Below are 12,662 nucleotides of genomic sequence, written 5' to 3' on the forward strand. Positions count from 1 at the left end.
GTTTCGGAGGAAAGTTGATGATTGGGGGTTAGGTTAAAGTATTTGGTTAAGTTTAGGAATCTTTAGAAAACCACCCTTATTTATGGTTTCTATTCTAATTCTTTAAGTGTTATAATTTGAGTGTCAGCGTTCTAAGATTGCCTCTGGCTTTTCCAGGACCTTATATCTTATATATGCGTCACCATTACTATGCTGAGAACCCTTGGTTCTCATTTCTTACGGATATTTGTGTTTTTCAGATGCAGTTCGAGAGGCACCTCACTAGGCGTCTGGAATTCTCTGTAGCGAAGTGGGCTTTTGGGATTTGATATTTTGTTCCATTTTGTTATATCTATATGTATAGACTCTCCCTATATATATATATATGCTTTACTGTTGCACCTCATAGAGGTTTATGGAGAATTAGGGTTACTTTTATGTATTTTGGGTTATGGTTTCTTATATGTATATGTATGATATTCTCTGGCCAGCCTTAGCTTCGCAAGCTTAGTTCGAAGCTTGATATTGTGTACTCTTGCAAGTAATCCTTTTTCCTGAGCGTTGCGCTTTTAATTTTACGATGTTGTTTTACCTATTTTTCAATATATATATATATATATATATATATATATATATATATATATATATATATATATATATATATATATATATATATATATATATATATATTCTTTTAGAGATCATAATACCACACCACCTCTATTTTACGACTTAAGCGTAAAGCTCTATGTGATAGGGTGTTATAATAGACCCTTTTAGGTCACCCTTTCAAAAAACCGTGACCATAGACCCTTTTAGGCCACCCCTAAAACCGTAATCATAGACACCTTTAGGTCACCCCACAAAACTGTGACTAGGTTAACCCCTAAAATCATGATCATAGACCCCTTTAGGTTACCCTCCAAAATTATAACCATAGACCCTTTTAGATCACCAATTTTTAAAAAACTGTGACCATAAACCCGTTTAGATAATCTCCCAAAATCGTACCATAGATATGTTTAGGTCACCCCCAAGATCGTGACCATAGGCCCTTTTAGCTCACCCTTTTTTGAAAAGCCATAACCATAGACCCTTTTTGGTCACCCCAAAAAATCGTGACCATAGACTCCTTTAGGTCACCCTCCAAAATCGTGACCGTAAAGCCTATTAGGCCACCCTTTTTTTAAAAATCGTGTCCATAGCTATTTTTATCGTCACGGTAAAAAACCGTGACCATAGTCTCTCTATAAAATTGTGAAAAGAAATCGTGGCCATAGACCCAAAATCTTGTAGTAATTCTACTATGGAAGCTGAGTTTGTAGCTTTATTAGCCACAAATAAAGAAGCAAAATAGTTAAGAAAATTTTTATATGATATAAGTTGCATCCACAGTAGACAACATCAATTTCTATCTTCTATGATAGTGAATCAATCATGTCTCGAACATATAAAAGGTTTATAATAGAAAGTATAGACATAAGTTTGAGACATGATTTTGTGAGGTAAGTAATAGTTGATGGTATAATTACCATCACTTATTTAAGATCTCAAGGGAATTTAACAGACTCTTTGACTTAAAGTTTGTCAAAAGATAAAATCAAAGAGACAATGGCTAAAATGGGACAAAAACCTATTGTTGTTAAATGATGGGAACCCAACTTCATTCTAGTAGACCACTAGTTTCAAGGTTTAATGGGTATTAACAAGTTATTTAACAATTGGAGCACTAAGATATAGAATTTAGTGCTATTCACAATAAATTATGAGGGTGAGTTAAAACTCTTAATGGAATGATAATATTATTTATCAAATGATTTCACCTATATGAATATAAGAGTGATGCCACTCAAATCGAAAATTTTAGAGGTTTTATTCTCGTAAATATTCATGACACCAGGATGAGCATAAGTCTATATAAGTGCTTAAAATTATAGGTTCTTGAACTTGAAGGAAACAAATAATGTGTGTGATTTTTGGTACTAGCATATGAAGTATAGGTTTAATCAATTAGACACCTAGTATTTTGTTATCATCTTAAAATTTATACAAAAAGAATGTTTAATCTTAATGATATATTTTTTAGGGTAAGTCACCCAATTAAACCAATGGCATGCAAAAAATACAGGAATCACCCAAACAAAAATACGTTACGTGCATGTCCCTAAAGCATGTAACTTTATAAATCGAATGAGGAGTTTTCAATTTACAAGAATCAATAGTAAATCGAATTATTGCATTTTGATTTAGCATGTGGAGGTATAAATCGAACAGGCAGAATCGATTTACTAGGAGAGCACACGGTTTTAGCTCACCCATAGTAAATTGAAACAGGTGGCGTCGAATTAGCACATGGTTTTCACATGAAAAGTAAATCGAAACAGCACAATTCGATTTACATGTAACTTGCCTCCAATGTAAATCTATAACACCTAATTCGATTTACTCTCATTTCCGCAATATATAAATTTCGAATTTAGGTTATTCGAATTACATTTCACCACCATATCCCACCACATCCGAAAATCCAGAGAAAGTGAGGCTATTCTACAAGTTTGATACCGTAACAAATGGAGGACAACCCAAATCGAATCTATCGGTTGGATGGAGTCACACATATTGCTGGTAGCGTGCGTGACGAGGTTAGTAAATTATTTTTTTATTTTCTATAAGAAATAAATCATTGTTAGTGATATTGAGTCGCTTAGAACTTGATTATTAGAATTATTAGAATGTCTAAACTTAAAGTAGTAGTTAGAGTATTGATTTAGGGGTAGTAATGTATTAGAGAATTGTTAGTGATATTAAACCGTTTAGAACTTGAATATTATAATTAATAGACTCTTTAAACCTCAAATAGTAGTTAGAGTATTCATATAGGGATAGAAAATTTTAAGGTAATTTGGATATCATGTTTTCGATTATGTAGGCAGTAAAAGATTGACTTAGAGTATAGAATGATTTAATTTATTTAAAAAATTTGATTTATGAAATGTTAAATTAATGAGGCGCGACAATTGTAGGAATATACTAAATGGTTTAGCTATATTCCATAAATAGTATGGAAACTATGTTATGTTAGAATTTAATGTAAATCTGGTTAAAGTATTTTCGATTAATATTATCCGTTTTAGGTGAATGTTGTTTTGTAAAGTGTTATGATTCTAAGAGAATCCTTTCAACGTCATTCAACCCCACTGTTGTATCTCGAGCATGAGGAGGAAACATGGTATGCCGTTAGACGATAGGATCATGCCGTACGTCCAGATGGCTGGCTTGGCCCAACTCATGAGGCTCAACGACCATTGGTTTAGGTTTGATGAGCCATTAGTCAATGCATTTGTGGAGAGATTGCGTCTGGAGACTCATACCTTTCATCTGCCATTCGGTGAGTGCACGATTACACTACAGAATGTAGCCTACCATCTGGGGCTCCCGATCAATGGTCAGTATGTCAGCAGATAACTGACGGACTTTGAGCGATACATTGAGGGAGGGCCGTCCGGTATGGGCTTGGTTCGAGGAGTTGTTGGGTGTGTTTCCGTCACCGGAATGCATCGACAAGTTCACTATGAAGTGCACTTGGATGCAGAAGATATTCAGTGACCTTCCCGAGGGATCAGAGATGATTGTTGGACCATCGTACGGTGGCCAAAATCCCTCAGGCCTTGGAGGGATGAACCCCAACCGATAGGTATTGAGCAACGAGTTGAGGCGATACACCTCATGGACATAAATTGACCAATCCAAACGTGAGTATGCACAGCACGATAAGTCATAGCGACATGGATAATGAAGATCCTGGAAATACCCGCAATCACAGGTGTGGTCCATGAGGGACATTCTATAAGAGCCAAGTGAAAAGCTACTTGTCGGCGTGCTCTCAGCCACAGTGAACTCAGAATTGTCCCTGTCGTACAAAGTCACCGTGAAACACCTTGAGGCCTTCAGATTAGCCTCAATTGGCTTCATCAGATGCTGACTAAACCGCTGTCTGGTTCCTAATTGTGCCTCTGCCTCTCTTCCTTTACAAACAAAAAGCTCTGCCAATCTTCCATAGGTGGACTTCACCAACGAACAAACCGGAAGGTTCCTTACCCCCTTCAGAATTGAGTTTACACGCTTCGAGATGTTTGTAGTCATATGCCCGAATCTCCTACCGTCATCATGATGCTGAGTCCACTATGCATAGTCAATCCAATTAGCCCAATCACACATGGCTGGATCTTCAGAGTAGAGGATGTCAAACCAGTAGTCAAACTTGACCTCGGTCTTCGCATAAACAGCATTCATCAGAAACCTCTTAGCATCCTTGCCCTTAAAACTGAGGGCGAAGTTCACCGCCATGTGTCAAATACAGAATGTCCTGTATGGATTAGGCGGAAGCCAACCTCCATCAGGAGCCTCTAGTGCAGCCTTGATCCCGTTGTGCTTATCTGATATGACTATAATACTGGTTGAGGCGTTACGTGCTGCCGAAGGTAGGATAAGAAGAATGACCATGACTCTACATTCTGACCCTCTAAACATTAGCATGTCCTCATGCTAAATCCAAGAGAAAAGAGTGAAGGTAGAATGGTGGAATCTTATGCAATGCAATCTATTCTAAATGCAAGCTACCTACATGAATCATTCAATTCTAATTACTATCCACTTATATATATAAAGCTTACATGTGGTTAAATTGATTCATATTTTCAAGGAATCATATGTGTACAACTAAGGCCAAATCATATTAAAACATATTCACAATTGAGTTGAGTTAATTAAAAGAGTTCACAAACTTACAAGACAATTCAATAATTAAACATGGATATATGAAAATGAGCTATTGAACCCTCACTGGATTTGTGTTTACTCTCTAATCACTCAGTGTTTAAGGTTAATCACTCTATTCTTCCATAGTCATACTTTCTAAAACTTTGTTCTTCATCTAACTAATCAACAAATATATAATGTATACATGCAAACATCATGAGGTCTTTTTCAAGGTTGTAATGGGGCTAAGGTGAAGGTGAGGGTATATATATAAGGCTAAGTGAGCTATAAATTGAATCCTTGATTAGTCTAAGATGTCACCTAACATATACATACTCTATACAACTTTTAAAATTTGCCTAACTTCCCATAATTTTCCCACTTTTGTATCACATACTCATGTACCAATTTTATTTTTGATTTTATCCCATGTGCATTGATTTTTCTATCAAACTTAATAATGGGGTAATTTTGCCCCCTTATTTATTTATTTAATTAAAAGGGATTTTTTAAACATAAACATAACATATCAATGTACATGGTATTTTAATTATTTTGGTTTCACATGAGTATGCTCCCAAATTTCAAATGATTTATAGAGTTAATACCTTCCTATCAACCCAAGTTCCCACAGTTTTCCCACACTAAGTTGATACATAATCTCTATCTTTAGCTAACCAAAGATTCAATTTGGGATTTTTAATTTGTTTTTCTGCTTAAAGCTAGTGATGTGGTCATAGAACAGAAGGGGGTTAAAAGGCTCAAGGGGGCTAACAAGGGTGACATTAAAGGGTAGGTTTATTTGGGATAAGTGAGCAAAACAAGTAATGGCCTCAATCATATGCAAGTATGTAAATACATTCTATATTGGACATATATACTGAAACAAAGTAAAGATTGCAAGCAAAGAAAAGAAGGGCGAAACACACAAGAATGAAAATTATGGTTAAATGTAACCATGCAATTAAGCTCAAAAACTCACGGGTTGTGTGTTCTTTAGCTCAAAAACCATATATCAGTTATGTATATCATGCAAGTAGAAATCAAGAGTTTCCATTCAACTCAATGTGAATCTTTGAATGGCTCCTATAAAAATAAGTATTTTCCTTGAAAAATATTGTCAATTAACCAACATTTATTGCTATATATATATGGTGTGTGGATTGTTGTGATTTTGAAAAACTAAAATTTCTAGTTTACTCTTTTTATTTTCAATTAAACCAAATTATCATATGCTAAAAGGGTAAACTAAACTAATTAATCCATATTTTCTATATCACAACTAATAAGCTAAAAGTGCAAATTAAACTAAATATTTAAGATATATATATAAACCAAAGTGCAAAATATAATAAAGTAAATAGAAATACAGTAAAAGAAAATGTGCAAGTACGGAGAGACAAATAAGATAAAATAAAATAAAATACAAAAAAAGAAATAAAAATAGGATAAAGAGAGTCTGAAAGTGGTTCACCAAAAATAAAGTTCGCCGGAGATGGCGACCTCCCCACACTTAAATAATAGCATCATCCCCGATGCTCAATCATGCTTGGTGTGAAGAAGTGGCATCTCCGGAAGGATGTGCTGCTGGTGTCTCTGTGGGCTCTGGTAGTGATAGTGCATGCGGCTCTGCCTGTATCGGTGCCTGTGAGTCTGATGGCTGTGTCTGCGGAGGCTCCTCATGCTGGGGCTCTATCTGCTGGGATGCTGCCTGCTGGTGCTTTGCACGTGCCTCCTCCTCATGATCATCCGCCTCCTCCTCATATGGCTCCGATGCTGTGTCAGGCTCGGAGGGGATGTCATGGTGGCCCGATCGGATCATCAACTTTAAATGCTCATAGCGTTGCTTGCTGTGACACTCAGATCTCTCATATTGCCACTGGTTGCGACACTCCATCTGATCCAACCGGTCAAATAGGCGGTGCACGAGGTGGTAGATGGGCTCTGAAGCAGGTGAGGGTGCTGTGGTGGTGGCTGGTGCAGCAGGTGCTAAAGGGGCAGCAGAAGACGTGGCTGCCTCAGCGGAGGCAGTGAGAAAGGGAGGTCTGTAGCCCAAAGCCTGGAACTTCTTGCTGTGTGGGATAATCTTTTTGCAGTCGGCGGCGGTTGGCTTCTCATCTGCAAGCTCCCAGGGTACCTCAGCTCGGCGGCCCAGCTGAGTGATCAAATATGGGAAGGGTAGAGTGCCTCTGACATGGACCCTGGATATATAGTACCAGATAAATCTGGGAAAGTACATGTCCTTGCCCTCCATCACACACCAGATAAGAGTGATCATGGCGATCGGCACCTCAGTCTCATGAGTGCTCGGCATCACGTAGTTACTCAGAATTTGCTGCCATAGCCGAGCCTCATCATTCAAATAGATAATCTTTATTCCCCTTGGGGCCAATGTTGACTTGCCCATGACCCATGTGACAGTAGGATCAAGAGCTATAGTCCGCTTTACTGCGTCCTAGTCAAACCTCATAAATCTCATATCCTCCTCAGCCTGCTGATAACCATCTGGCTGATCTGATTTAGGTAGGAGCTGGAGGATATCTTCAATTGCTTCCTCAGTAACCAGAATCTGCTTCCCTCTGAGCTGTACTGCATCCAGGGTTGTTTTAAAATAGTTGCAGTAAAATTCTCTGACCCAAGATGCATTGACCTCAGTCAAGTTCCTCTCAAGGAAGAACCAGCCTCTCTGTTTTATTTGTTCTGAGGTGTATTGTTGTAGTTCTTCTGGAATTTTGAGGGTCTTTTCCAGGTATAGGTTCCTTGAAGTTGTAAAGACCGGATACTTCAGTTTACAGTATCTGTTGGTAAACTTGACTGGGTTTGTGGCAGGCACTAGCTAGTTAGCATTTTCCTGCGGGGTAAAATTCTTCTCCCGCCAGGAATCATCATGGAGGATATCCAAAATAGTGGTAGAGGATTCGCCTCTTTTCCTTTTGCCAGTGGTTGCTTTGGTTTTCCCTTTACCTTTTGGGTCTGACATCCTGAAAAGCAGAAGTTACAGGATACAGTTTATTAAACTAAAGCAGGAAAACAAGTAAGCAAATAGTATGTGAACAATGTAAGCATAGAGGGGTAAAAGATGAATAAAAGAGCAATATAAGCAAGAAGTGAGTTAAATATGTGTAAAATTTTGGACTGTATTCAAGTTAAAAGTCAGAGAATAAAAATCACAATCCAGAATCTATGATATGCAGAATTCTTGTTAATCAAGAACAACAGTAATCATGCCTTGAAGTGGTTTGAAAGTGGTTAGTTGAAAACTAAAAGAGAAGTTAGAAAGTTAATGCAGTTAAGAGGTAAAAAGTGAAGTTAAAGTAAGTGGCATGGTGTTATGGTTCTTAATTAACAAAAATTGCACAAACTTGAAGAAGAACAAGCAACTCACATTCAAGCAAAGATTGCAGTTTATTGATGATAAATCATATAAGAATTGCAAAATGAAAATGAAATCATTAATAATGCGAAATAACGAATAAGGGAACCAGAAAGAATAAGAATGCTAGCCCATTCATCCATGAATTGGCTTGGTTGAAACCAATTAGTGCAAAACTTGAAAGTGCCAAAGCCAAATCATGAATGAGAGTTGAGTGAAACAATTTGCAGAAAAAAATTGGGCAGCATTCCGGCTAAAAATTGGACGTTCCCAGGTAATAAACAGCAACAGAAACAGTTCATATGATAATAAAGTAGTGCAGAAAAGAGTAATAAATAGCAAGTCACATGAATTCAGAATAAACAAACTCAATTTGCAGCAAGAAATGCAATTCAGTTTGAATAGTGTAACAACAGCATTAAACAGTAAAGAACAGCATATGAACAGTATCATCATTACAGCAGATTCAAAAATTGTGAAAATAGATAAAACAAGTGGCAAGAACGGCGCAATTATCATACCTAAATCCACTAACCACATCCTAGCTACCTAACCACCTAAAATCTACTACGATTATGTGTCTCTAACTATCCTAATTTGAACAGAATTTGAAAAATATGCAACTAACTAACTAACTGGGAAAGGAATCGGTGTGTGGCAGAACCTGGTGGGTGCAATAACAGAAATTGAATGCAGAGAGAAGGTGGTGTGTGGGTGGCACGGTGGTGCACGGAGTGCTGCGGTGGTGGTAGTGCGGCGCGACGACGGTCCTTGGTGGAGGCAGGGGATGAAAGAGGGGTATGGAGGGGAGAAAAGAAGAAGGGGGCGAGGAGGGTGAGGGTTGTGGGGGGGTGGTGGTGACCGGCGGTTCTAGGTGGTGGCGGCTGGGTTGGCTCGGCTCGGTGGAGGCAGAGGAAGGAGGAGGGTGGAAGGAGAAGAAGAGGGGGAGAAGAAGAGAAGGAAGGAGGGGGCGAGGATGGTGCGGTGAGGGCGGTGCGGTGGCTGGGTCGGTGGCGAGGCGGTGGCTGGTCGACGGTGGGTGCAGAGGAGAAGAGAAGAGGCTGTGAAGGAGGGGGGAATGGTGACGCGGGGGGGCTAGGGTTCCGCGTGGGTTGGGTTAAGTGGACTCAAGTCCACGCGGACGCGTGTGTCACGCGAACGCGTGGATGAGGCAAAAATGCGAAAGTGACGCGTACGCGTGAAGCACGCGTACGCGTCACTCAGAATTGTGCTAAACGCACAATTCCAGCGTCGTTTTGGCGCAACTCTCTGTTTCAATTAAGGGGACAATAAATTCCACCCGACGCGTACGCGTTGCCCACACTTACGCGTGGTGTGTGTTAAGTGAAAGTGATGCGTTCGCTTCGATGACGCGAACGCATGGCCCAAATTATGCCTAACGCATAACAGCCACATGATTCCAACCCAACTTTTTGGGCGTTGGATTGTGACGTCGATTTAGAGTTGACGCCCACGCGTGGCCCATGCGTACGTGTGGGGTGAAATTTTTTTTATGCAGTATGCACGATGCAGATGCTGATGAATGATTCTAGGAAAAATAAAATAAAATAAAATTAAACTAGAAACAAATAAAACAAAATAAAATTAAAATTGAAAAAGGAACGAACATACCGTGGTGGGTTGTCTCCCACCTAGCACTTTTAGTTAAAGTCCTTAAGTTGGACCTTTGATGAGCTCATTGTCATGGTGGCTTGTGTTTGGACTCATCCAAAAATTTCCACCACCCTTTGCAATTCCAATATCCTCCGGGGTCCCATACTAGGCACGTAAAGCCTTTGAGCAAGTCAAAGCAGGTTTTTAGGCTCCAGGGTATTGATTATTAGAATGAATCCCAGGATCCCAAACCTTGCTTTTGTACCCGTTTTTGTCTTGATTTTCATTTTTCCAGCCGGGCGGTATGCAACTTGAATTTCCACTGAGATACCCAAATGTCTTCTGAAACCCATTAAATCGAGCTCTATACCAATCCTTGCATTTCCAATCGGAGCGTGGAACCGTATTGAACCTTGGATAAAAACTTCCATTACTAACCATTTCCCTCTTACTCTTAAAGCCGCAGAGAGCGCTAAGCTGGCCATCTGTTTCAAGTAAGCCATATTCAAGTCGAAAAGTAAAGATGAAGGCTAAGGATTTTACCCACTTGAAGTTTGTATTTGGTGGTAATGGCCGTGGGAGAGGTGTTTCCAGTGGTTCTTCAAGCTCCACTTCCTTGTACTCCTCTATGAATTCTTCCAATTCCGGACAAATCTCTTCAATTGCAACCATGTCTTGATCAAAGTCTTCAATTTCTTCCTCATCACTCAAGTCATAAGTTAGGGGTTGAGAAAAATCTACCTCCACATCATCTTCATATTCGCTTGGGGAAGATTCTTCAATCTCAAAGAACTCAATTGCGGATGCAAGTCCATTATTAGGAGAGCTTAGTTCATGATTATAGTTACCAAGGAAACTTGCTTCTTGATTTGTTCCTTCCAGATCTTCATAAGATACATGCCTTGGGGGTTGTGCACTATCCTCCTTAGCATCAATTGCAAATTTCTGGGCGAAATTATCCACAACTCTTGATTCCTATGGAGGTTTAGTGTCTCCTAAATCTTCAACCGATTCTTCTTCTTCGATAATCTGGGCTTCCTCCACTTGTTCCAGTACAAAGTCATGCTCTTTATTGTCTACCGGAGCTTCTAGTGTCTCCTTCGTACTGGGGGCTAATCGATTTATCACTTGCTCCAATTGATGAAGGGTTACATGAAATTGGTTCACTGTGTCCTTGAGATGATCCTGTGATACTTGGTTTGATGGACATGGATATGGTGCATATGGGAGTGGTGGTTCTTGGGAATAATTGGATTGGAATTGGGATGGATAAAAGTTGGGGTTATATGGAGGTGAACGGTTGTAGGTGGCTTGTGAGTATGGTGGTTCAAAGCTATGTTGAGGAGGTGGTTCATAGGCATATGATGGAGCTTGTTGGTAACTACAAGGGGGTCCACCATATCTGTCATCTTCGTATGCACCTCGAAATGGTTCTTGACCATAGTAAGTTGGTGGAGGTGGTTTGTCACGAAGGGGTCCACCATAACTATTGTCTTGGTATGCATTGTAGAATGGTCGTTGTCCATGGTATCTTGGAGGGTGTTGTTGCCGAAAGGGTTGATCAGATCCTCGTGGCTCCGTCTATCTGTGATTGTTTTGACCTTGATGCATGTTCCTGTTATAGCTTCCATTCCTTATAATAACATTAGAACCAAACTCAAAGCGACGGGGGTGAGAACTCATAGTAGCTAATAAAAATTAAAATTAAAAACAAAAATAAAATCAAATAAACAAGCAAAAGAAAATATTTACAATAACCAATAAGGCACACAATTGCAATTCCCTGGCAACTGTGCCATTTTGATGAACGGATTTTCTGCCAGTAAAGAATTTTTATAAAAATAATCACGTTGTAAGTATATTTTCTAAACCAACAGAGAATCCTTTCGTACAAAAACTTTGGTTGCCACAAGTAACAAAACTAAATAAAATTTATAACCGAAGTATTTAAACCTCAGGTCGTCTTCTCAAGGAATTGCAGGGAGGTGTATTTATTATTGGTTATGAGTTTTCTGGGGAATTTTGAGTTTGGGCAATGGGCAAATAAATAATTATAAATTAAAGTAATGAAAATTTTTATGTAATTAAAATAAAAAGCCTTGAATGAAAGAATGATTAATTGGAAGAAAATAAATTTTTAATTAGAAAAACTCTTGGCAAGGTATGAGAACTGGAAATCCCATCCTAGTTATCCTTATCAGGTATGATGAGAATTGTTTATTGCTCCCACTTAGTTAACCCTTACTAAATAAAGGAAAGTCAAGTGGACTAATCAACTTGATTCCTCAAGTCCTAGTCAACTCCTATGGAAAGACTAGCTTTAGAGGGATCCAAATCAATCAGCGATTTCCAATAGTCAATCAACTGTTGAGTTTGACAACTCAAGTGTCACCAATTACTCAAGCATAGCCAAAAGGAAAAAAAATCCAAATTATTTATATCATAAATAGAAGAAAGCAATCATAAATCTGAAATATATCAAATTGCATTTAAACATAAATTCAAATCTAACATGGGAAGGTTCATAAGCCAATTTGGTAACATAAGTAATTAACAAGTAAAAGCATTAGAATAAATAAAAGTAGAAGAGAACATAAATTAAAAGAACATTGAAACTGAATTGAAGAAATAACCATAAAGTAAAAGAAATCCTAATCCTAAAACCTAAGAGATAGGAGAGAGCCTCTCTCTCTCTCTCTAAAACTACATCTAAAACCTAAAATTGTGAATTATGAATATTGTATGAATTGTGTCTATTGATTTCCCCATTCTCTGGCTTCTATTCTGTGTTTCTGGGCTTGGATTTAGGCCGAAAAAGGGTCCAAAAATCGCTGGGGGCAACTTCTGCAATTTTCTGCACGTGGCGTCCGTCACGCGTGTGCGTGGGTCACGCGTGCACGTCATTTGGAGTTTTTCCTTGTCACGCGTACACGTCAGT

Source organism: Arachis ipaensis, chromosome B3, assembly GCF_059453495.1.
Source record: "Arachis ipaensis isolate K30076 ecotype BB chromosome B3, ASM5945349v1, whole genome shotgun sequence".
Lineage (NCBI taxonomy): Eukaryota > Viridiplantae > Streptophyta > Magnoliopsida > Fabales > Fabaceae > Arachis > Arachis ipaensis.